Source organism: Alligator sinensis, unplaced genomic scaffold (genome assembly GCF_000455745.1).
Source record: "Alligator sinensis unplaced genomic scaffold, ASM45574v1 scaffold348_1, whole genome shotgun sequence".
In the NCBI taxonomy this organism is placed as follows: Eukaryota; Metazoa; Chordata; order Crocodylia; family Alligatoridae; genus Alligator; species Alligator sinensis.
The window spans coordinates 3218181-3244014 of record NW_005841932.1 but is presented as its reverse complement, the minus strand read 5'-3'; positions in this window follow the sequence as shown (position 1 = coordinate 3244014).

The window sequence follows — 25834 nt, the reverse complement described above, 5'->3', positions numbered from 1 at the left end:
ATTATTTGACATTGCATTAAAATGTTCAGTTGCTTAAGATATGGAATGTGGCTACAGTCAACCAAAAGATGCAGCAGCATTTCATTTTCTTGTACTTTACTACCTTTAACCAGAAATCCAGGATTACTCTCAACAAAAATCCTCAGGTGATATTTTTTCCCATTTGAAAATTTTAGCTATCATGCAGGGCATGATGAAACTGTGGAAAAGTGCTCTCGCCTCCTTGCTTTTCACACTTTGTTACCATTTCCCAATAGGCAAATGATAGAAAATACTGAGAAAAAAACTTACCACTTACTGAAAAAAGAAAAATAACAAAAATGCCCTCAAAAGAAATGTGCAAAATAATTTAAAAAAATGTTTACAGAACATAATTCTCCCATGATAGTATCATATATAAGAAAACAATTATTTTCCAACTATAATATTCCAACTATAATTTCCAACTATATAATATATATTTATATTTTCCAACTAAACCTTTTCTGTCAAAATACTGTCAAACAGTTCCACCTACTAAGGAATGACTTACATAATTTGTTTTTACTTTTATCTTATGAATTTAGTGGCCCAGAAGAGAACTCAGCAACAGCACTGAGGCAGGCTTTTCCAGAGGCAATATAAAGATATTTTCATAGTGCGGTTTAGGGCATTTTTACGCACATAAGCGCCTGGAGCTGCGATGCATGCAGTTGTATAAGTGACGAAATGCACATCTGCACTGAGAAAATGGTGGCGACACGCTTTTGAACTAAAATACCTCAGAGGTGCTTTAGTTCAAAAGTGCACTGCTGCCATTTTCTGCTTATGCTGGCATACATTTTCACATGACACAGCGCAGTTCGCCTCTGCACGTGTGAAGAGCAGATTCAATTAATCGAGTCTGCTCCAAAGCAGCAGATCTCTGGCATGTCGAGGGGAAAAAACACGTGTGTATAAATGCCCTTAGATATTACAAATAAAGTCTAATGGCTTTTATTGTCATCTCTGGCTTATTATGTAACTTTGGACAAGATACTTTAAACCCCTCTATATGTTACAGGCATCACACAATTAACTGGTTAAATGTAGAAAGCTCCAGCCAGCTATAAAGTTAGACCTTGAAAATGTGTACTAACTTTATAGCTTGTTAGTATCCACGTTTAATTGTACATATAGCAGGGTCTTCCCCTGTGGCTGGGAGCTCCACCAGCTGACTGCATTTGCAGCCACAGGGGTGCACCATGTCTAGTCCTACACTCAGCTTCTGCAGCTGCAGACACTGAGTCCCGGCAGTGCCCCACATTTATTGGACTCTAGGTCCCAACAGCCACAGGGCACAACTGTAATTTCCCTGCTCTGGTGTACCCCTACAGCTAGGAGATTGCAGCACCTGTAACCTTCCAACAATGGGAGCTTGCTTCTGACTAGTGCAGGGGGAGCCAAGGATTGGACTTCCCCTGCACCAGCAATGAGGCATGATGTGATTTAATGCTCATTTTCACAGTCCTGCATCTCCAGCTATTTATGTGTGGCATACCAGGATCACACATTAGATTTAATTATACCTTTTCCTGCATGTGTAGAGGGACCCTGAAGTTACCAACGAGAATCATAGATTCATAGCAAATTAGAATTGGAAGAGACCTCAGGAGGTCATCTAGTCCAACCCCTTGCTCAAAACAGGACCATCCCCAACTAGATCATCCCAGGCAAGGCTTTGTCTAGCCAGGTTTTGAAAACCTCCAGGGATAGAGCTTCCACCACCTCTCTGGGTAACCTGTTACAGTGATTTACTACCCTCCTAGTGAGAAAATTCTTCCTAATATCTATCCTAACCTTCCCTGGCTGCAACTTGAGATGAGTGCTTTTTGTTCTGTCATCTGCCACCACTGAGAACTTAGCTAGCTCCATCCTCTTTCGAACCCCCCTTCAGGTACCTGAAGGTTACTATTAAGTCCCCTCTCAGCCTCCTTTTCTCTAAACTAAATAAGCCCACTTGCCTCAGTCTTTCCTCATAAATCATATCCCCTGCATTTTTGTTGCCCTCCACTGGACTCTCTACAACTTGTCCACATCCTTTCTGTAGTGGGGCCTCCAAAACTGAACAGAGTACTCCAGATATTGCCTCACCAATGCTGAATAGAGGGAAATAATCACTTCCTTTGACATACTGGCAACACACCTAACAATGCAGTCCAGAATGCTGTTGGCATTCTTGGCAACAAGGGCACACTGCTTGATCATATTTAGCTTATTGTCCACTGTGACCCCCAGGTTCTTTTCTGCAGAGTTGCTGCCTAACCAGTCAATCCCCAGCCTGTACCGGTGCATGGGATTGTTCCATCCTAAGTACAGGACTTTGCACTTGTGCTTATTGAACCTCATGCAATTCTTTTGGCCCAATTTGTCTAGGTCACTCTGAATAATAGCTCTAGCCTCCAGTGTATCTACTACTCCCCCCAGCTTGTTGTCATCTGAAAACTTGGTAAGGGTCCACTCTATGCCATCTTCCAGGTTGTTGATAAAAACATTGAACAAAACTAGCCCCAGGACCGACCCCTGGGGTACTCCACATGATACTGGTGGCCATCTAGACAGAGCCATTGGTTACTACTTTCTGAGCCCAATGCTCCAGCCCGTTTTCTATCCAAAATATACTTCATTCATCCAGCCCATACTTCCTTAGCTTGCCTGCAAGAATGTATCAAAAGCCTTGCTAAAATCAAGGTACACCACATCCATCAGTCTCCCTGTATTCAGAGCCAGTCATCTCATTATAGAAGGCAATCAGATTGGTCAGGCATGACTTGCCCCTGGTTAAATCCATGCTGACTGTTCCTAATCACCTTTTTCTCCTCCAAGTGTTCAGAAATGGATTCCTTGAGGATCTGCTCCACGATTTTTCCAGGGATTGGCATAAGACTAACTGGTCTGTAGTTCCCTAGATCCTTCTTCTTCACTTTATTAAATATGGGCACTATGTTTGTCCCTTTCCAATTATCCAGGATATCTCCTGATCACCATGAGTTTTCAAAGATGATGGCCAGTGGCTCTGCAATCACATCAGTCAACTCCCTCAGCACTCTCAGGTGCATGCCATCTAGCCCCAGGGACTTGTACATATCCAACTTTTCTAAGTAGTCTCTAACCAGTTCTTTCACCATTGAGGGCTGCTCAACATCTCCCCAAACTATGCTGCCCGGTGCAGTAGTCTGGGAACTGACCTTTCCTGTGAAGACAGAGGCAAAGAAGGCATTAAATACCTGTGCCTTTTCTGCATCCTCTGTCACAAGGTTGCTTCCCCCCATTCAGTAAGGGACCCACACTTTCCCTGATCCTCCTCTTGCTACTGACATACTTGTAGAAACTTTTCTTGTTACCTTTCACATCCCTTGCTAGCTGCAACTCCAACTGTGCTTTGGCCTTCCTGACTTCATCCCTACATGACTGAGCAATGGTCTTATATTCTTCCCTAGTTATTTGTCCAAGTTTCCACTTCTTACAAGCTCCCTTTTTGTCATTTAGTTTACTGAAGAATTCCCTGCTAAGCCAAGCTGGTCTTCTGCCATACTTGCTAGTCTTCCTGCACATCAGGATGGTCTGTTCCTGAACTCAAAGTAAGGCAAGTATAATACTAACTTGGCAAATGAGACTTTGAAAGAATTTAATAGGAATAGATTCTACTTTCGTATTATCACACTAACTTAGTGGGATTGGCATGAAACAGAGTACACAATCTATTTCATACATCTGAAAGAAACAAATTAGTTTCTACTTTTATTTTGAAAGTAGAAAGTAGTCATTCTGTGAAAACTAAATATCTGTAAATGATGTATAAATTAGAGAGGGTAAGAGATAAAATATGCTGGAATGGATGAAAACTAACTATGCTTCTTTCATTAGCTTTATGAAAATCAGTATGTCAGATTTTGTTCATTTGAGACTGGTACTGGAAGTCAAAGAATCCAAGTTTTGACTTTTTGAGGTTTCCTTTATCTTATCAAAACTATCTTTAGTTTAATAAGTGGCCTACAATCTTATTAAAATAACAGAATATGCATCAATGCAACACATCTATATTATCAAAGTTAAAGAGATTTTTCATGGCTGGTTTAATTTAATAAACATACAAGTAATGTCTCCTCATTTTTTCAAATAACTGTAATTTTCCACAAATACTAAGACTGTCTTTTCTCCCAGACCAGATTAAATATTGTTATCCCTATTCATTCCCCGTGCCACAGGTTAAGATACAACAGTATACTGGCTCCATCAATAACAGGGTACTGCAGCAAATAAGGTCTAAAATATTTTAATGTTATAAATCTTTTTCCATTTGCCTAATTTAAGTAAAAATAATAGAAGGAAGCTTCTTGAAGTACTTCTCTATTGTTTAAGCCCTGCAAACAGCTGAAAACAGTAATCATCCATTGCTTGTTTTATATCAGTATAATATAACCAGAGAGGTTAATGGATATAAGGTATTTTACAGGCTACATGTTAAGAGTAAGAGGAAACCACCACAAGAAGGGATAAAGTACATAATGTAAAAAACATTACCCATTAATTTAAAGTGAATATATTAATTATTGATCTTTTGACCACATTGTAATTTTTCCCATTGATGGTATTTCACTGAAATAACATATGTAAAATAAATTAAATTAAACCAAAACAGGCAAAAAAGGGGGAACCAAGAAATAGCAATGATGTTAAATGTATGCTTGGATGTCTCTGCTTTCAGATTAGGATTCAATTAGATTCTTCTTATTTTCTTGCAGACTTTCCTCTACTGGGCTGAACAGAAACCTTGGATCCAAACTTTTGGGGAGTGATTGAGTCTCATCTGAATTTTGGAACTTTGGTTCATTTTTTAATCGGCATTTTGTTCCTTCACTAACCATTTATGACAGCATTAATTATGAGGAAATAACTCAGAAGTTGGAAGATGTAATATGTAAATCTGTAAGTATTCCAATGGAAATTAGTGTTAATTAATGACAACTGCTTGAAGATTTTTCATGGCATAACTTTGGAAGTAATTTTCTGTAATTAAGCTCTTCCAGGTCACTACAAAATAAGAGATTTCACGTAAAAACTTTTGGTGAATAATACCATGGATATGTCATAAAGGTTCAAGTCTCCATTATGCTTGATAAAAACCAGAACATGCAATACTAAATACTGAGCTCTTCATTTAATGGCCAGTATTGTTCCATCATCAAACCAGGTTCTTGTGTATTCCAGAACAGTACCCACACAAAGGAGTGAGGAATGAATTGAACTGAAAAGAATGTGTGCAGGTTTTGACCCTAACTTATACTCCATTTGCTTTGTAGGAGTACCATACTGAAGTAAGGAGGGAAGTTTCTTGAGGACAGGCCTGCAGATACATGAACTAGAGCCATTAATGTCTGCAGCAAAGACAGCTTGGAGTCTTAGGGCAAGTTACAAGTGTCCCAGAATGGTTGCTAGAATTAGTTGACCTGGAGGTGAACTTTCCACATTGTTTGAACTATGAGGAAGCATGCAAGGGTCTGCAACTCATACTGACTTTGAACGCCTTTGAATATGTTAGGAGGAATGCACAGTCTACACACATGTCCATCTTCTTGAGGCAGAAGGATCTTGCACTGTTGAGCGAATAAGCAACTCAATGGCAGATGAAATTCAATGTAGATAAGTGTCAAGTGATGCACATGGGCAAAAATAACTCTAACTATACCTATGTTTTACTGAGGCCCTACATTAGCTATTACCACACAGGAAAGAGATCTGAGAGTCATTGTGGACAGTTAGCTAAAAACACCAACACAGTGCTCAGCTTGGCCACTAACAAAAAAGCCTATGAAACATTAGGAAGTATTAAGAATGGAATTATAAAAAAACAGCGAGAATCATTTTCTTCCTTACACCTATAAAATCATGGTTAGCCACACTTTGAATACTGTACCCGGTTTTGGTCTCCAAACCTCAGAAAAGGCATAGAAGAACTAGGCATTATAAAGAGAAGGGCAACAAGGATGATTAGTGGTTTGGAGGGGCTTCCCTATGAGGAGAAACTGAAGAGACTAGACCTATTCAGTTTAGAAAAGAAATATTTGAGGGGCACCTGGTAAGGGCACACAAAATACTAAATGGCAAAGAGAAAGTAAAAAGGGATTTATTATTTATTGTTTCTCACAATACTAGAACTAGCAGTCATTAAATGGAAATAGTAAGTCATAAGTTTAAAAATAACAAAGGAAAATTCATTTTCACACACCATGTAATTGTAGCATGGAACTTACTGTCACAACATGTTGTGGAAGCTGCCAGTTTAAACAGATTTGAAAAGAGACCAGACAAATTGATAGAGAAAAGATGTATCAGTAGTTATGGAACATGGGGGTTATGGGTACAGGCTCTGAATGAGAACTTCCTAGACTCTAAATGGTGGAGGCTGCAAGTAGGAGAGGAACAGGGGGAAAACTTCAGTCATATCCTGTTCACTCTCACTTTCAAAATCCACTCTCTGCCACTGTATAATATAGGCTACTGGGCAAGATGGACCTGCTGACTGATCAGTAAATGGCAGTTTTTATATCTTCTGAGGCACTATTTCATTAGGTACCTGGTCACAAAATATACTGTACAATGGTCTCTACTAGCCCCTGAAGACAAGAGATTCTGAATCACAGAGGATGAATTTAATATTTTTAAAACCATTTAAAAACCATTTAAAATATTTTTAATTTTTTTATTAAAAACAATATCAGGAGCCATTCTGACCTTGAAAACTCATTTAAGTGTTATGTTGGTGGATTGTGCTCATTGCAGTTAACTGTGTGAAAGCATGTATGACCTCTAGGCAGACGAGGTTCTTTGGGTGAATCTGATATCTTTTATTAGACCAACTTAAATAGTTGGAAAACAATTTTTAAGCCAGCTTTTGGGTTCAAAAACTCTTCATCAGGCTGAGGAAGTGTCAGCAGTTGGTGTGTGCTCTTCCTGGATGGAATGAAAAGTAAAGAAGCCAGAGGCTGGGCTGGTATGCATACAAGATAGGAGAGGAACAGGGGGAAAACTGGAGGAACAGTCCATGAAAATGTAGATTGAGGAGTCAATGGGTGAGAGAGAGGTTGGGTGTGGGGGAGAAAAGGGGGATGAATAGTGGAGAAGTGCCTGGGGAGTCAGATGTTAGGCAGGTTATAATGTATCATAAAACCAATGTCTATATTTAGTCCATGATTTTTAGTATCCAGGAGGTTGATGAAGTGGAGTTCATAGGCTCGTCTCTGGGAAGTGTTTTGTAAGTTTCCTTTGAGGATCAGGTCTGAGAGATTGGAGAGACAGCGGTTTTCTTGTGAGAAATGTGCCCCCACCAGTAATTGGGTATTTCTGTCTTTGATAGATTTCCGGTGTACGTTCATTCTGGTGCGCAGTTGTTGTTTGGTCTCTCCTACGTATTTTCTATCAGGGCATTTGGTGCATTGGATGAGGTATATTACATTTCTGGAGGTGCAGCTATAAGATCCTGGGATGCTGATGGCTCTGTTGTGGGGTGTAGTAATAGTGGGGGTGGTGGAGATGTGTTGGCAGGTTTTGCATTTCTTGTCATGGCACGGTCTGGATCCTTTTGGTGTGTTCTGGGCTTGAGGAAGTTTGCTTCTGGTGATGAGGTTGGCGAGGTTTGGTGCTTGTTTGAAGGGTAGGATGGGTGGCTATGGGAAGATCTCTTTAAGAATAGGGTCTCTTTCTAGTATGGGTTGCAATTTTTGAGGATTTTCCGTACGGGTTCGAGGGAGGAGTGATATGTCATAACCAGCGGTGTGTGATTTGTGGGGGGTTTTCTTTTGAACTGAACCAGTTCCTCACGTGGTATCCGGGTGGCTCTTTCAAACATGTGATCTATCTCTCTGGAGGAGTGTCCTTGTTGGGTGAAAGCCTTTTTAAGATTGGTGAGGTGGCAATCCCGGGTGTTCTCCTTAGTGCAAATTTGGTGGTATCTGAGGGCTTAGCTGCAACCTACACCACTGTATGACGTCTAGAGATTTACAAGCCAAAGGAGGCAGAATACAATTTCTTCTGGACAGAACCCTTCATGAATAGCTTCAGTAAGTTTTATTCTATAGATTCAGATGCTGGAGAAAGAAACCTCTCAGCTAGATTCACTTCGAAAATTTCAGCTACTCAGTTTTATTTATAAACACAAATAGGATATGAAAGAAGCCAAAAGGCTACCAATACTTCACAGGTAAGGATACAGATTATTACACTTAAAACAACAACAAACTTTTAGAGAGAAAATGAAAAAGGGACGTTTGTGATCCTCAAACAAAAGGAGAAGCTGTTTTATAGTACTTAATTTGTTTTTGCTAAGATTCTGCTATTGATTTTAATGAAGCTTCCCCTTACATTGCAAGCCTGGAGGACTTTAAAAAAAGAACCAGTCATGTTTTCTCAAGCTCTCAGAGCTCTGCTTAAAATTCACTAGATGGGCATTCAGACATCTTTCTAACTATTAAATGTATGGGTTGTGTGAACCTATTTTATAAAATGGTAATCCAATAGGAAATTATATTAGTATAAAATTCAACTTCTCGAATACTGCAGGGTGATAGTTTAATACAACAGATTCTTATGCTGTGCAATTTCAAAAGAACAGTACAGTCCATGTTATAATAAAAAGTCTACAAGAAATGAAAACCACAAGATTATAGAATTACTTTCAAATGTATACTGTACACAATCTACTTCTTAAAAAGATAGCTGAATGATATTTAAAAGGGGGAGAATATATCTATTTTTCAGTTAGCTCAAAACTTTGATAAAATAGTAACTGACTATAGAATGTGATGGCAGGGACTGGTTAATGCCACATAATAAACAGCAACACATATTTTTTTGATCTCTCTAGATAAGCATATTAGAACCCATATCCTTTTCCAAGTTCTTTTTCTTCTCCCAACTGTAAATATAGACAGCCAGTATGTCTCTGAATAATGAATATTTGAAACTGCATAAAGAAATTATCTGACATTATTTCTTTACCTGAAATAACAAGTTAATGTCATACATTGATATGAACACTTTCTATACATGTATTTATATAATATTTTGGCATATGCCTTAGAAATTCATTACCTGCCAGTGTTTATACTATTATACAGGAATCTAAAATATTTAACTAAAATGGAGTGTGGGACTGGTCCACAGGCTGTGTCTGGAGTGCATCATTTGGACCACATGGGTGGAATTTGATAGTGGAAGAGTTCATTTCAGCAGCTTGTGGATCTGAAGCAGCCACTGCTGCTCCCACCATCAAATGTTAGCCCTTGTGGGCAGCCACATGGGCTTGAGTTCTGACCTGCCTGGGTCCAGAAATTTGGCTTCAGGATGATATGACTCCATTGGCCAGATCCAGACTACAGGCTGTATCTTGTCACCCCTATCTCAAGGCTAAGAGGAAGTGGGTTAATGCATTGATGCATTAATAGTTTTCTGGGAACACAAGCAAGGTAGAATGTGATCATATTGAGTTCTTGGAATGTGAAAATAGATGGGGCCAGAGAGATCTGGCAATTTCTTAAAAAATGACAGAGTAGGTCAATGGTGTTACCTGTCAGCTCTGTGTTCCTGGGGAACCCTGACACAGTACCCAGCCTGTTGGACTCACAAAGGACCCCCTCCCCCACCTCTTCCTAAACCAGAACTGATCAGAAGAAGGATTTACAAAAAGCAATGAAAATGCAGTGGGAGACGCACCTAAACCCCTCTGGACAAGGGTAACAGGATTAAAACAACTCCCCTAGTCTCATTTTCATTAAAGATGGGACAGTGAGGCAACTTCATTAGCATTCGAACCAGAAAACAGAGGTTCCAAGGCAAGGACTGCACTGAACTCTGGGACCAGAGAAGCAGGGGAGCACTGCATGATGGGGGATCTCTGCTCCAGATGTTAATCAACCCATGCCTGCACACACCCAGCCCAGCATTTATCAGACCAATTCTAGCAATGAATCTTTTATTGGTACCCACAATACTGAATCTGCCTGATTGTTGTTTCCCAAGAAGAACCCCTACCCAAGCTCAAGTTTCTGTTCTGGTGCTTGGATCCAAAAGCTGCACTAGTTCCACTGGGACTTCGGCTTCTCATTTTTATGCCTTGAATATGTTCACTGACCATGCTGGGGGCTCTGCCTGTCTCAAGCACTCTGGACCCTAAACTGAACAGCTTGTCTACGAACTCCTGGGAACCTCGACTGGCTCAAACTTCACTGAGTGGTGAGACCCCAACTCTCCCCCCTCCCTTTCTCTCTTTAATCCCACTTTTTAAACCTCAGACTTGATTTAAACTCTCTCTCTCTCTTACTCCATGCATAGTTTTCTAACCTGACTTTTGTTGATCAAACTTGAGCTAGATTTCCCCAAATACCCAATTGAAACTGTAATATTGTAACTGTTTCATTTGTTTGTCTTTCCTTGTAACATGAACAGTTTCATATATATGGCAATAAAATAATTTTTATGGTCAAGCTGGTTTGCATACTCTCTCTCCGAATCTTGTTTACTCTTTTTTTTCCCCTTGACTTCCTCGTCTGATCTGCAGCAATGCTCCTCTTACCTAAGCCAAAGATCCCTGTAACGCCCCAAAATCCCATAAGGTCTGCTCACCAAGGGGGTTACTATCAGGACAACTGTGGCAAGAGCTTGGGGGGTAGGGGGGAGCTGAGTCTGTGGCATATGAGGGTGTCAGCTTGGAAGTGCTGATTGACCCTGCCTGCTCAGATGTGCTCTGTTAACATATGCATGTGCATGAATGCGTGCACGCGTGTGTGTGTGTGTTCAACTGATTCTATGGCTGGAGGAACCCAGCCCTGCTGAAATTAAGCCCTGAAAAGGTAGCTACATTGGGGGTGGAGACTTGCAGAAAGGAGAGACAGAATTCCATATAGAAACACAAGTGACACAAGCAGTGCATTGACAGAATTATAGAGACTTCAGAAACAGAACTCTAATAAATGAATGCATTCCAAAGTGACAGACATATCTGGTGACACTGGTTAGGTCAGGAATTGAACCCATAATCCTTTGATTTTTCCATTTGGTCATGATGGATCTCAGGAAATAAATGTTTGAGGAAAGCAGAACAAGTACATTAATTGCTACAAAAAATCTTCAATAAAAAACCCCAAACATTTACCAAGTCACTAGTCTATGAAAACATATTGTAGAACAATTGCTACCAAACAAAACATGTAACTTTCCTTTTTGGGACTACTTGTAGTATTCCATATGTGATATAGGTTGTGGGAGTTAAATGTTGCTTATGTAAGACCATAAATGTACAGGGGGCAGCATAACACAGGACTCGTTTCTTTGAGTTGTTTTAAATCTGTATGATGGTGATAATAAATAGAAGTAATCTACAGTGTAGAAAGGAGGAGGAGAAGATTATGTCATAGGGCGCTTGGAAGACCAGAGCACACATTTTCTTAAAATAAATAGTTTCTCTATTGAACAGAAAATCATATTGATCCTGTTGTTGCACTAGAACAATTGAAATTTTTTATTTATGAAGAGAATAAAGAGGAAAAAGTTGCTTTTAGTCTCTGGAAATATTTTTTTAACATTGAGGGAAAAACATGACACAAACATAAAATATCTAGCAGACATTGGTATTTTTTCCTAAGTACTACATTCAGTCTTGAAAAACCTCAGTCTCATGCCTCACTTAGTCAATGTAGAGGCTACATATTGCAAAAGTAAGAAAGAATCTTACCTACCTACCAAAAATGGCCAATGAGTTTTAGGTTTAGGAAATGGGTTTCTCAGACGAGGAAAAAAAAAAACAACACAGCCAAATACAATTATAAAAGGGCAGCTTTTGCTTTGTTGCTTCCTTTCTGTCATTATGTTACTAAATAATCCTAATCTGTTTTCTTTTTTTTAAGCCCAAAGATATTGAACAGAAATGAGATGGTGGCAGCAAAAAGTGTAGCTGCACCTCCAGAAATGTAATATACCTCATCCAATGCACCAAATGCCCTGATGGAAGATATGTAGGAGAGACCAAACAACAACTGCGCACCAGAATGAATGCACACTGGAAATCCATCGAAGACAGAAACACTCAATTACCCGTGGGGGCACATTTCTCACAGGAGGGACACTCTCTCTCCAATCTCTCAGTCCTGATCCTCAAGGGAAACTTACATAACACTTCCCAGAGACGAGCCTATGAGCTCCATTTCATCAACCTCCTGGATACTAGAGATCATGGACTAAACACAGACATTGTATTTTTGATACATTACAATCTGCCTGGCAACTGACTCCCCAGCCCAGCCCAGCCCCTGGCTTCTTTACTTTTCATTCCATCCAGGAAGAGCACACACCAACTGCTGAAGCTTCCTTAGCCTAACGAAGGGTTTTTGAACCCGAAAGCTTGCTTAATAACTATTCTCCAACCATTTGGGTTGGTCTAATAAAAGATATCAAATTCACCCAAGGAACCTTGTCTGCCTAGGTCGTATGCAAACACTTCTTTATTTTGTACTGCAGCAAAAGTGGCATTCATAAACCCTGTCTGGCTGAGGCCCTGGAAATATGATACTGTATCAAATTATCTTCTAAATTGTGGTACCATATTTACTCAATTCCAAAATGAGCTTTTCCTTCCCCATTTACCATGAGGAAATAAGTTCCTTGTCTTGGAATAAAGCATGAGGCAGTAGAAGATTGGGGTCAGAGCTGCAGCTGCTGCTACCACCCCCTCCCCTCCACAGCCTTGGGACTCCCACCTGACCCCCCCCCAGTCTTGTAAGCCTTGACCTCTGCACCTGAACCTGCAGGCTCTGTCCCCACTCCAGCATGCTTGCTTTGTCTCCTGGCCAGCTGAGGGCAGCAGTATCAACATGGCAGCTCCCACTAGGCCACAGCTGGAGCTGCCACACCACTACCACTGCTCCTGGGATAGGCTAATGCCAGAGCAAGCACATACTCTGTGCCCCAGGATGAAGTGTGGACAGAACCCGCCAGCACCAGAAAAAGAGTTACTACCTGTCCCCTCCATTTCCTCACCTACTGTCTGTCCCCCCGCCACTTCTTTTCTACTGTGGCAGTAGTGGGAGGGGAGAGGGAATATAAGATTATGCTTAAATAATTGGATTCTAGACAGGAAAAATTAAAACACATTTATAAATTTTCCATGCATAATATTAATTATTGGGAGATGTCTTAAATTCAGGGTCATCTTAGATTTGGGTAAATATGGCAGAATAGCTTTGCTGAAGCCAGTGAAGCTAAGCCAGTTTATGTCAGCAACATTTTGTTCCAGTTCCTACAAATGAAAATGGAATTTCTTTTATCATGTTAATTATGTAATAGCACTTGATTCAAGTTTCTAACAGACTCATTAACAGTGGATGTCTAGGCTTCCAACTTGATAAGGTCTACATAAGCTGTAAGGAAATCCTTATACTTCTCTAACTTATGCTGTGCCTGCCCTGGGCAATCTCAGAAATAAGAAGATCTATTTGCTTCCTCCTCTTTATTCCTTGCTCCCTTCCCCCAACCCTCCTTTCTCCCACTTGTGGGGCATGGAACTCAGGTCTCCAATTTTCTGGGCAAATGCTTTCACCTCTAGGACACTATATAAAAAAAAATGGGCATCACCATTACCACTTCCTCTTCTTCAAACTATATTTTTAAAGGGAAAGTTAAACTCATTCAATTATTTGGGGGAAAAATGCCATAGCCTTCTACTTTCAGGAGAAGCTTCCAGGCTGTAGATCACAAGTAGACAAAGACAGTTATGGGTTTCCTTGAGTGAGGTACATATGCTTACTATAAGGAATGATTTACTTCATAGATTCAATGTTTTCTGTTGACCCGTTTTAGACAGATGCATATTGAACATGCTAATGCCAGGCAGCTCATAGCTCAGCTTGTTCACTTTTTTGGGTTTCATACTGAGACCATCTGAATCTTCAAACAGTGATTCTCAACTGGGGTGCCAGGATACCCCCTCAGGTTGCTGCAGTATCAGCATCCAGGTAAAAATGTAACACATGCTCCTCCTCTCTGATCAGCCTATAGCAGGAAGCAACCCTTCCTGGTCTAGCACACCCTACACTTGTCCTGGAAACAAAGGGATGGGTAAAACTGCCCCATACATTTGTATTTTCAGGATAAACATAGGAGGGGAAGGACCAGGAAAGGTTACACAGCATGAGGCACCTCTGCTTTAGGCTGAAAAGAGAGCCCTAATATAGCCCTAACTTGGCACAGGAGCCACAGCCCTTCCTGGGCTGGCTGTGCAGCAGGCACACAATGTAGTTTCATCTGGTTGAGAAGCACTGAGGTATGCTGATGCAAGTGATTCTCAGCTGGGGATGCCACCACTGTCAAAAAACAGGTTTTGGGCTGCTTTGACCCTGAAAAGGTAGAGGTTGAGAATCACTGGCATACAGAGCCTTGATTCCATTACATGGTGTTCTGGATTCACCTCCTGGGGCCAGACAATAACATTTATTTGTTATACATCTAACTTGTAGGAACCTAAAACAATCTTTAACTGAATCTGACCGCTAATTCTTCCTCTTTAGTGGACCACTATATTCTGTGATACCATAGTTCTTGAGCTGCAAGCAGGATTACCATATTCTCTATTTACTCTCTGTTGTACTAGCCTTTAAAAATTGCTGTTTACCCCTTACCCAAAAGAAGACCACCATAATATATCTATGGTGTTCCTTTGTACTACCCCTAAATACCTTGAAAATTTGTTGTCCCCCCCCAAATATTTACACGTCTAGGTCAGGGGTCAAACATGTAGCCTATGGGCTGGATTCAGCCCTTGGGTTCAGTCCCATGCCAGCCCCATGTCCTGTGTGCTGCATGCATGGACCCCAGAGCTCATTCTGTACATGGCATGCAGAGCCAGCATTAGGCACAGACTGTCTGCAGTGTACAAACTGAATCTGGTGCCACAAGTGCTGCACAGGGGGTTGGTCCCAATCAGGCCCACAGAGCTACTCAGGGACATTATCCATCCTTTACAGCTGGACTAGTTGGACACCCTTGTCTAGGACATCTGGTGAGTGCTTAAAGCCCAGCCTTGTTGTTAGGCATAAGCCATGAGTTCAGGAGATGATAGCAGTTTTCTTTGCTTTCCTTAATGTTATTTCAACATTGGGAGGGTGGAGGGGGGCGGGGGGTATGTTGAAGTTCATTCCCAAGCTTACAGTCTGTTGTTAAAGAATGCTTGGCATAGCACATGCTTTGTCTTCTACGCTGTAAATCTTAACAGTGCAGAACACTCCATGTTTCACACACAACATAAAAGATACATCATAGCCATTAACCTTCCCCTTAGTTGCTGATAAAGTAAAATAGGCCCATTCTTTACAGTAACAGTAATGTATCTGTTCAGATAAATATTCCTCTTGCTGCAATAAAGCCTAGTATTTTACAGCTGCATACCATCTTTGAAAACTATAAAGTGGCAATTAAAATTTAATATGATCAGAATACTAAGTGAAACTTTGAAGGCAAGCAAGATGAAAGAGGTTTTTTTTTTAATTTCCCCTAGTAAAATCTGTGAAGTTAAATGCTTGCCTCTTGTTTTTCTTTCAACATATAAATTGACCACCATTTGCGCATGTGATGTGTGAACTCACAATGAAGATAGACAGTAAATTAGTGAACTTATGAAGGTTGGATGGCCGGAAGGTCAGGAAGCTGATGATGGCTAAGGATCCAATGGCCTGTATGCTTGTTGCCTATCCAAATAGAATATGTAATCCTGATGTATTAAATCCACAACTGAGTGATGTTTATGCATATTCATTTATTTAAGCCGAATGGTTATAGAGAAAAAACACTGGGTATCAGGAGTTCTAGGTTTTTGTTAGTTTTGTCCCTGTTTCAGTGTGTGACTGTGAACTAACTAATTATCAGCTTAACCATGTATACATGGATACAATATCATTCCTCCACAGTAATTTTGTAAGGTTTTATAACCCCATTTCAGGAAAATAATCTAGAATCATCTACTTGCATACAAAATTCAAGGTTTGATATTTTTATTTCTGTTTTTTCCATTTCTATTTTTACAACTTTGCAGTTCAAATACACTGCTAGGTTCCCTTTTTTAGCTTTTCTTCACAACAGCTTTTCACCACAACAGTGAGCAACTTGAAAAAGCAAACCCAAACAAAGCAATGAAAGCTGAGAGATATTCTGAAGAATAGATAGCAGGTTCAGAAAGGTGCTAGTATGGAGCTTTACCAGTTGCGAGTTTTGAGGAATACATACAATTAGCATGCCATTTGGTGATGCTTAAATACACATTCATATGGTAAAATGTTATGGTTAATGTCTATCTATATGGTGCTAATCACACTCATTAAAATACTTTTCAACAATCATAAATAAAAGAATGCTAAACATAAAGGGAAAAAAAATAAGACCAAGCCCTTCAAGCTGCCCGGAACAGACAGATGCCTGCAACTATGTTGAGTCCCATATGAGTAGGGTTCACTTGAAGTACCGCATATGAATTTGTGGATATAAAATTTTTCAGTGGGTCACTAAAGAGTTGCTTCAGTTCCCTGATTATTATACCACCCTTATTTGCATTTTTGCCATTTCGGTACTGCTCGAGGTACCAAATTTCTTTCCATTTTGCTCACATCACTAATGCTAAATTTCTTTTAGCAATAAAAAATATGACTTTTTGTTCTGCTTCCTCAGAGCATTGTCTTAATAATCTTAGTGATAAAAATATATCTATGACTGCCAAATGCCTATGGTACTGTTTCTGCCCAAGGGGGCTCCTCTTTACAAGTCTTATGGTTCCTTGGCTTTAGCTATAACTTTTTCTTGACCACCATATAATTTCACTTTGGATTTGTTCATGTTCTCATGTGCAAGTGCCATAGGAAATAAGAATTTGTATCTCAAATCTGCCTTCAAGCCACTTTCAAATAAAATCTCTTGTAACTGTAGAAAATACTAGGAAATTCGGATATTTAGTTCTAGTTTTTAGTGTGTCCCTGTGTGGCCTCGAGATTGTCACTCAGTTTCTGTTTCTTGTTTCCCCCCTTTTGCTTAAAATAATTAAGCCATTAATAATTTTCATTTAGCTACCTCTTGGGACTGTTGTGGGGTTACAATCATTCACCTTTTAAAATAAATTGAAAATTAAAAGTGCCAAGCATGATGATGACCTTTGTTCAGTACCTCAAACATAGGCTATATTCTAGTTTTGTAACTACCGTTTACTCTTAATTCTCAGAGCTGGTAATCCACGATACAAATTTGTGCAACACCCTGGATCAGCAGTCCCCAGCTTTCACCAGTCTGTGGGCAACTACGCTGAGCAAATAACATGCCTCAGGCAACATCATACTTGTAACGGTAGAGTTGCTTTTCTTGTCAACCTCAGCTTTATTTATTTAATTTATCTTTCTGTGACTATGAGCAATGTCAGAGGGCCTCGGGTTGAGAAGCAGTGTTCTGAAGTAGAGGCAACATAAACAGTGATTTGTGCCAATGGAGTTTACTTCACAATCCCCCCTCTCCCTCCCGTGCCCTACACAACTGTATGGCAGGATGACAGCCCCGCAAGTAAGAGAGTGCACAAGGCTCCACTGAGAGAATGGAGATACATTCTTAAGAATAAACACTTGCAAGCAGACCTTATTAGCTACAACCAAGGGTGAGTATGAGCCATTGCTTGAAAAGTGTATGAGTGAAATTTTCCCTTTGCATAATCCCGAGCTCTGGAAAACATTTCTCCTCCCTGTGGTTTCCCTTTGGTGATACAGCTCTGAAATGCTAACCCACTACTACATTTCAGAGGCATGTTTTAGCCTTTAGCACAGAATTACAGCATTAACAGATTTTACCACTATATAGTTATGCCTCTCCCATTTGCATTTTTAAGAGTTGAAAATATTCAGCATTTCCCTGTATGAAATTCACCTTTTCCATCTCTTTTTATGCTTTTTAGTTTATCTAATGAATTCCCTTCAAGCAAATTAGCTTAAAAATGGTGCCTAAGGAGTGAAACAAACTCTCGGGATAAAGTCTGGCCTTTGTTTTCATCTCAGTTCACAGGAAGTTATATGTTAATCCAAGCATATCAAACTAAAAATGTACCCTAAATTATTGAAAAGCATCACTAATTGTGAAATCTTTAAAAAATATTATCATGTTTTAATTAAAAATGGCCAAAGAAAAGAAAACTCTTCATCAAGCATTAAAATACATTGTTTCATGTAATTAATTTAGTGTGCATTGTTTTATTTCATTACTACAGATACCCTGGCCATCTGATTGGTAAAAGCAGATTCTCAAAAAGATGACAATTGCCACAATTAGAAAGAGAACAAATTGTGAGCATTGAAATTGAAAATAAGTCAGTTTTATGTTTAGTACAGCATTTTCAGTGAACACTAGCAGCACATCAAAGCCATTATTTGAAAGATGTGCAATTTAATTTAAGCGATCAAGAAAAACTATAAGACATGCTTGCACCATAGTCCTACTGTTAATTGATTTTACCCCTACTTCACGTTCTTACACACATAATGGCATAAACAGACTTGTTTCATCTGATTCTTCAGATCTTAATTATTAATCACTGAATTGCCACCTGCCTCATTGTAGCTTTTCTGAACAACCAATTTAGCAAGGATCAAGGCAAAACACTGATCATAAAGTAGATGCATCAAAGAAATTTGCTAAAAAGCCCAACTGTAAGCAGCTGCATATCACTTGCACTTAGCAGCAGAGCAACAGATGTTATTATCTAACAATGTGTAACATTTAATATTAAATATTTCAATATTTGTGATCTGTGTACATCCTTTATGATCCTAAAAGATGCACTTAAACTGATGTTACTATGAATATATATATATATATATATATATATATATTCTTTTAGGAGATATATTAGTGGCAACTGTCAATCCTCCTGCATTATGGTATATGCATGAGGGTGACCCAGACCTTCAATGCATATGCCTCGGCAGGAATTTTGGAGGAGTGGAGGCTGCCCACAACTTCCATCCTCCCTTTAGGCCATTGAGACAGAATTGAAAGACCAGACCGAGTCCAGATAGTTGGTGTCTCCATGTGTGTATATATATATAAAATATTTTTTATATAGGGACGGTGATTCTTCTTCCAGTCTTTATCACAGTTATACTGTGACTTGGGAGTCCTTACAACTAGACAAACTAGAAGTAGTATTAATAGATGCACTTGGAAAATAATAGTAGGTTTATGAAAGGTTTTGAATGTTTTCATTTTTCAATATTTTTATAAGCAGGAAAGTTTTTTTTGTTTTTTTTTTGACAAAAACAAACCCCCTCCACCCCACCTCCCTGCAAAAAAAAAAACCCGAACAAACCCCACAACCAAAACCAACAGTGCTTCAGTGGTCACAGGGGAAAAGGATGAAAAGAAGAAAAGTAGAGGAGAAAGTGTGACAAAGCAAGAAAGAAACTTAAAAAAAGAAAAAACAAAAATGAAAATTGTTTTGTTTTCAATTCATCCAGAAATAAAAAAAAAATATTAGGAACCCTTCCCTTCCTCCACAAAATTTTCCATAGAAAAAGTATATTCCTGTAAAAGGTGTTAAATCTTTAGAGTAGATTTGGTTGATATCTGTGACATTTAGAAAGAGTTTCTGGATCCACTGTCTGTCCATCATAGTTGATGAGTGGGAATGGTTTGATATGCAGGAAAACACCTTGGTTGCTGTAAAAAACAGAAATTATTGTGCAGAGACATGTAGACACACATAAAATTAAATATTCTTAAAGGACAAGTGATTAACAAATTATCTTGATATATATAGATTATAAAATCAGAACAAAGCACTGGGTTCATTAAATCTAATCTGTATAACGCCAATCATAGGATTTAACTGAATTAATTCTGCTTTGAACTAGAAATTTGGTAGGTTCTTCACTACTTGAAGTGAAATTAGAATAAGATGTCCATCCAAAAGATACACTGGTACTGGACTAGGAGTGATGAGCTTGATACACAAGCAATTTGGAGAAATCCTATGGTCCATGTTACAAGGTAAATCAGGTAAACAGATTCAGTCTCAGTGAACCATGTTGCACTTAGACTGGGACAGGTGAACAAAATGGAAGAGGTCAAGGTATTAAAGTACAAACAAAAGCTGGTTAAGGTTTTGACTGAGAGCATAGGTGCTCTGTAAGATTGCCTTTGTTGTGAATATTTGGAAAGATGCTATTTAAGGAAGGTCACTTAAGTGAAAATAGCTGCATAAATTTATGTGGAAAATTATAGCGAGTTTTCTATAGCTAAAGCCACATTCTTCTCTTCTTCACAACAACCTTAGAGTTTCCATGTGTTGGTCTATGAAATGTAACAATATTATCCTATAATTATTGCCTTAAACAATCTCATTAAAATCAGAACAAACATCTTATCCATCTTATGAATATAGCACAATGGCTTCTAAGAAGGTTGAATCTCCAACCCCTCATTTTGAATGTAATAGTTTTCTTATAATGAAATACTGCTATGAAGGGAGTTGAATTAATGTTTATTTACTTTTATAGGTTTTATTTTTATTTTTTTCCTAAGTTAAAAAACCTTTGATGGAAGTTTATAAAATAAACTTTAGTTATCAAAGGGACTGAAAGACACACTTTGAAATGTTTTTAATGTCTTTGAATAAATATGGAATGACAGTTTATTTTAGACAAATGTTAATTCTACAATAGACTTATTCTGAAATAAATGTGTAGAAAAATGGTTGTTAAAAAGTGTGAAAAATATTTTCTTTATCTATGCACTGTAGCCAATCTTTAAAACATAATGTCTTACCCACATTTTATTCTGCTGCTTTTGCAAAGACATTAACAACTTAGAAGGAAGGTCCCATGCTCAGAAGCCATAACAGCAGAAAACATGTTAGCCTCTGTGAAAGCTGAAAAATTATACAAAATACTCCCCTACCATGCAAAAATGCACCTCTAGTGGATGCTATATTCAAAATTTATTTTTAATATTATCAAAAGTATTATTTGTAAAAAGTAGCTAGAAATATTTACTGGAACAAACATGTATTCTTATAGTAATAGATGTTCCCAAATTGGGGTCTCAGAGGTGTATGTGCAACTGCATGTCTGCAATGCAGTTGCATATGTGAAGTGGAAACATCCAGGAATAATACAGAATGACTTTCCATTTGAATTGAATATGAAGTAATATTTGTGATAAATAAATATCAAAACACTCACAGGTTCTAGTCATAAAAACTTTCAATAGCCTGAATTTTTAAATGTTTCCCTAATTCCATCAAAAGCCCTTCATAGATTAGTTTTCAAAGAAGCTTATGATCCTTTGCTGTCATAGAATCAAGGAAAATCAGGGTTGAAAGGGACATCAGGAGGTCATCTAGTCCAACCCCCTTCTCAAAGCAGGACCATCCCCCAACTAGATCCTCCCACCCAAGGCTTTGTCTAGTGAGGTCTTAAAAACCTCCAAGGATGGAGATTCTACAACCTCTCTGGGTAACCTGTTTCAGTGCTTTACTACCCTCCCAGTGGGAAAGTTTTTTCCTAATAGCTAACCTAAACTTCCTTTGATGCAACTTGAAACCATTGATCTTTGTTTCTTGTTCTGTCATCTGCCACCACTAAGAATAGTCTAGTTTCATCCCCTTTGGAACCATCCTTTAGGTAGCTGAAGGCTGTTATCAAGTCCCCTCTCAGAGCTCTGTTTTCCAGGGTAAATAAACCCAGTTCCCTCAGCCTCTCTTCATAAGTCATGTGCCCCAGGCATCTAACTATTTTTTGTTACCCTCCACTGGATTCTCTTCAACTTGTCCACATCCTTCCTGCGGGGGATGAGGGGGGAGGTCTCGAAACTGTACACAGTACTGGGCCTCACAAGTGCCAAATAGAAGGGGAGAATCACTTCCCTTAATATTCTAGCAACACTCCTACTAATGCAGTCCAGTATGCTGTTAGCCTTCTTTGCAACAAGGGCACACTGTTAGCTCATATTCAGCTTTTTGTTCACTGTGACCCCCATGTCCTCTTCTACCAAGCTGCTGCTTAGCCAGCCAGTCCCCAGTCTGTACCAGTGTATAAGGTTGTTCCACCCTAAGTTCAGGACTTTGTGCTTGTTCTTATTTAAACTTAGATTTCTTTTGGACCAATCCTCCAATTTGTTGAGGTCTCTCTGAATCCTAGCATATCTCCAGCATATCTACTACTCTCTGCAGCTTGGTGTCATCAGTAAACTTGCCAAGGGTGTACTCCAGGCTATACCCCAGGTTGCTGATTAAGAAATTGCATGAAATCAGCCCCAGACCTAACCTCTGGTCACTCCATTTGATACCAGCTGCGAAGTAGACATTGAGCCATTGACTACTACCCTTTGAGCTTGATGATCCAGCCAGTTTTATATTCACCTTATAGTACATTTATCCAAACCATACTTCCTTTGCTTGCTGTTGAGAATGTTGTGGGAGACCATATCAAATAGCTTGCTAAAGTCAAGGTATATCACATCCACTAAGCCAGTCTTCCCATCATAGAAGGAAGTCAGATTGGTCAGGCATGACTTGTTCTTGGTGAATCCATGATGACTGTTGCTAATTACATTCTTTTCCTCCAAGTGCTTAGAAATGAACTCCTTGGGGACCTGCTCCATGATCTTTCCAAAGACTGAGGTGAGGCAGACTGGTCTGCAGTTCTACAGATCCTCCTTCTTACCTTTCCCTGCCCCTCATGCTAATATCTGGAAATTGCTATGTTTCCAGCATTCCTCTTGCCCTGTTCAATACAATATCTAAATCTTGTGACTTTCTAGACATGTAATATGTACATGATTTTTTTTCACCTTTTGCCTGCCAAGTTAATAGTTCGTATTTCAACAGTCCTTTAGAAATAATACTCCCTGAAACAATTCTCTTAGAAACAATTAAGTATAATCAATGGCCCCTGTAGAAAAAAGCTATCTAAGTTCTGACACCAGAAAAGGACTTCTGAAGAAACTGGAGATCTGGTAGATTTGGTACTCACATGCTGTCCATAATACTATGGATCCTTTTCTGGGTATGATCTAGCAGCAGAGTTGAACAGAGGACCATTCTGTTTCACTGCTACATCTAAGGATGAGATTAGAAGTTACATTTCAGCCCTGTTAAGAGTACTTAAAATGTGAAGGATCACACACTCAGGCTTATTAACAAGTGCTAAATGGCCTCTAGGTCTTTTAAATTAAGTGATTGGAAGTGAAGTTTTTCTTTGAGCTGTGCTAACCAGCTGGACTTTGCCTAACTTCTAATTGTTAATGAGAGAGAAATGACCAATTCACTGTTATTCAGTATACCAGAAGGCACCACTCCCAGGTAGACTAGCTGTCCTCCACAATTTTACTGCCCACCTCACTCCCTCATGACAGCCTGGACAGTGGAGTAGCAGCTAGTGAGTGGGTAGGGGACTGCCAGGCTGCAGGAGGTGGGAGGTGGGGAGCTGCCAGGCTGCTGTGGGCAGGGGAGTGCACACACAGCACAACAAACATACACAAATAATGGTGTGTGTGTGTGTTCACACAGTGTGCCTCTGGCTGCTACTCAGCAGTGACAGTGGCTTCCCACATGCTCCTGAACTTCATGCAGCCCCACACAGTCAGGAACCGCCCGTCTGCCACTGCTACCACCATACCTTAGCTGTGTTGCTTGGCATCAGTCCATAGCAAGTCTAGGGACTGAGGGAGGGGGAGAGGTGCTGAGGACTGTGTGTGCACTGTGGCTGTCTGCGTGTGTGCACACACACACACACACACACACACACACACACACACACACACACACACACACACACACACACTGTGATGTGCTGTCTGGAAGGGGTGTGTGTTGGTGTTAGGGAGCCAGCAAGCTGGGCAGTACAGGGCAAACTTATAAGCTCCTAGGCATGTCTCTGCTTTCCAGCCCTAACCCCAAATATGCTATTGTTCCCATCACATGATAACTTTAACAACAACTAACATTCCTCAAAGTTGCAGTGCTAATTGTGATATTAAAGCACAATCTAAGATTTTGAAATATGGTTTCTTCTCAGTGCAGAGGGCAAGCAAAATCTTTAAAACATTTTAATGAGGGGAAATTTTGTGCTGAAAAGTCAGTTTTTTAACTGAATTCTAAGAGGGGATGTAGAGATGTGAGTATTCTTATCTACCATATAAAACCTTGTAAATACATTAACCCAGGAGTACATCTTAATCATTTGGGATTTGAGTACAAGTTGGATGGGGGAAGGAGGAGAGGCAGGGGACAGGCAACTTTTGCAGCTCTGACTCCATCCCTGAGCCTGAGTCAGGGCCAGAGCTGGAGCTGCAGCAACCGCCTGTTCCCCCATCTGCCTGCCCACCCCTGCTGAAGCCTCTGGTCTTCCCTTGCTCCAGCCTCTGACATCTGCCTCTGGGCCAAAGGTCAATGGTTTTCTTATGAGCAGAATAATGTTATTAGAATGGCTACCCTGGGGCTTTGTGACCAAACCCCTGCAATCACAGAAGCCAAGTAGTAGATGTTAAGTCCAAATGGTCCACAAAAAAACATCCCATCCAGGTCTTTCTGCCCAATATAGGCTGCAGAGCACACTATCATCAAATACGTTCAGATCCCTGTCCTGGGCAGTGGCAGTACATGGGGATGTGTTGGCTGCTATGTTGTGGGCCAGCTGCAGTGGCTATTTTTGCAGCCTCCCCAAGAGGCAGTGCACAGGATACACTACTGAATATCTCATAGTGAAATGAGACATTTACATGTAGGAAGTCTATATAAAGTTTTATATTTTAAGAAAATATTTTCCTATTTACTGATTACAACACCCCCTGCCTCACTTGGGAGGTGTTTCATGAATGGACAGATTGTTCATTACTAGGGACACACCACTGCCTAACACCAGTTTCAGACAAGTGTAACTTCATTGGTTAGAACTGACAGAACTGAGGGTTGCTAGTTATGCTGACCTTTAAACCTTACTGATCCAATGACCTAATTCTTTTTTCATATGTATTATTTTGCAATGGAGTTTTACAGTGGTTTTAAGTAACCAAAGAATGATCTTCAGTGGTACTCTCTGAAGACACAACTGAAATAAATACTAATTAGGCTAGGTGGTGAGGGACAGAGAAGGCAGGTGACTAAAAGCTGTTGCTAACTTGAGAATCCACCTAAGAGCTAGACAGGTCTTGGCCTGCCAGCATCTGGATTTGCTTCATAGAGGATATAAGTAGAAAAGAGCAAGTGAGTCATCTAATCCAGTGTACCTGCAAAGATAATTCCCTGTACAGATTTCCCTCAATTTATGCGGGTTCTTATGCAATGGACATATTTAGACTCATAATTCATTATATGCGAGGTAAATTCACTCTTATGTGATCAGCATAGATGCCCCCCTGCCCAAGCAGGTAAGTCTGTGGGGGGAGGGGAAAGGGCCATGGCCCCACTCACCCCAGCCTCAGCTGCAGTGGCCCTGGGAGCAGCCAGAGCCAGCTGCCTGCAGCTGCTGGGCTGCACAATGCACTGCCTGTCCCCCCATGCCTGAGCTCACCCCAGCTCCTGGGCTGTGCCATGCCATGGTGCAGGTAGCTGGTGTCGGCTATTCCAGGGGCTGCTCCAGCATGGGCTGGGGTGAGTGTGGACAAATGGAGCCCCGGGTGGTGCAGGGCACAGCACTCACCCCAGCTTTATCTGCAGCAGCCCCAGGAGCAACTGACACCCGGTGCCTGCACCAGGGCACGGCGCGGCCTAGGAGCAGAGGGGAGTAAGGAGCACGGTGCAGCCCAGTGGCTG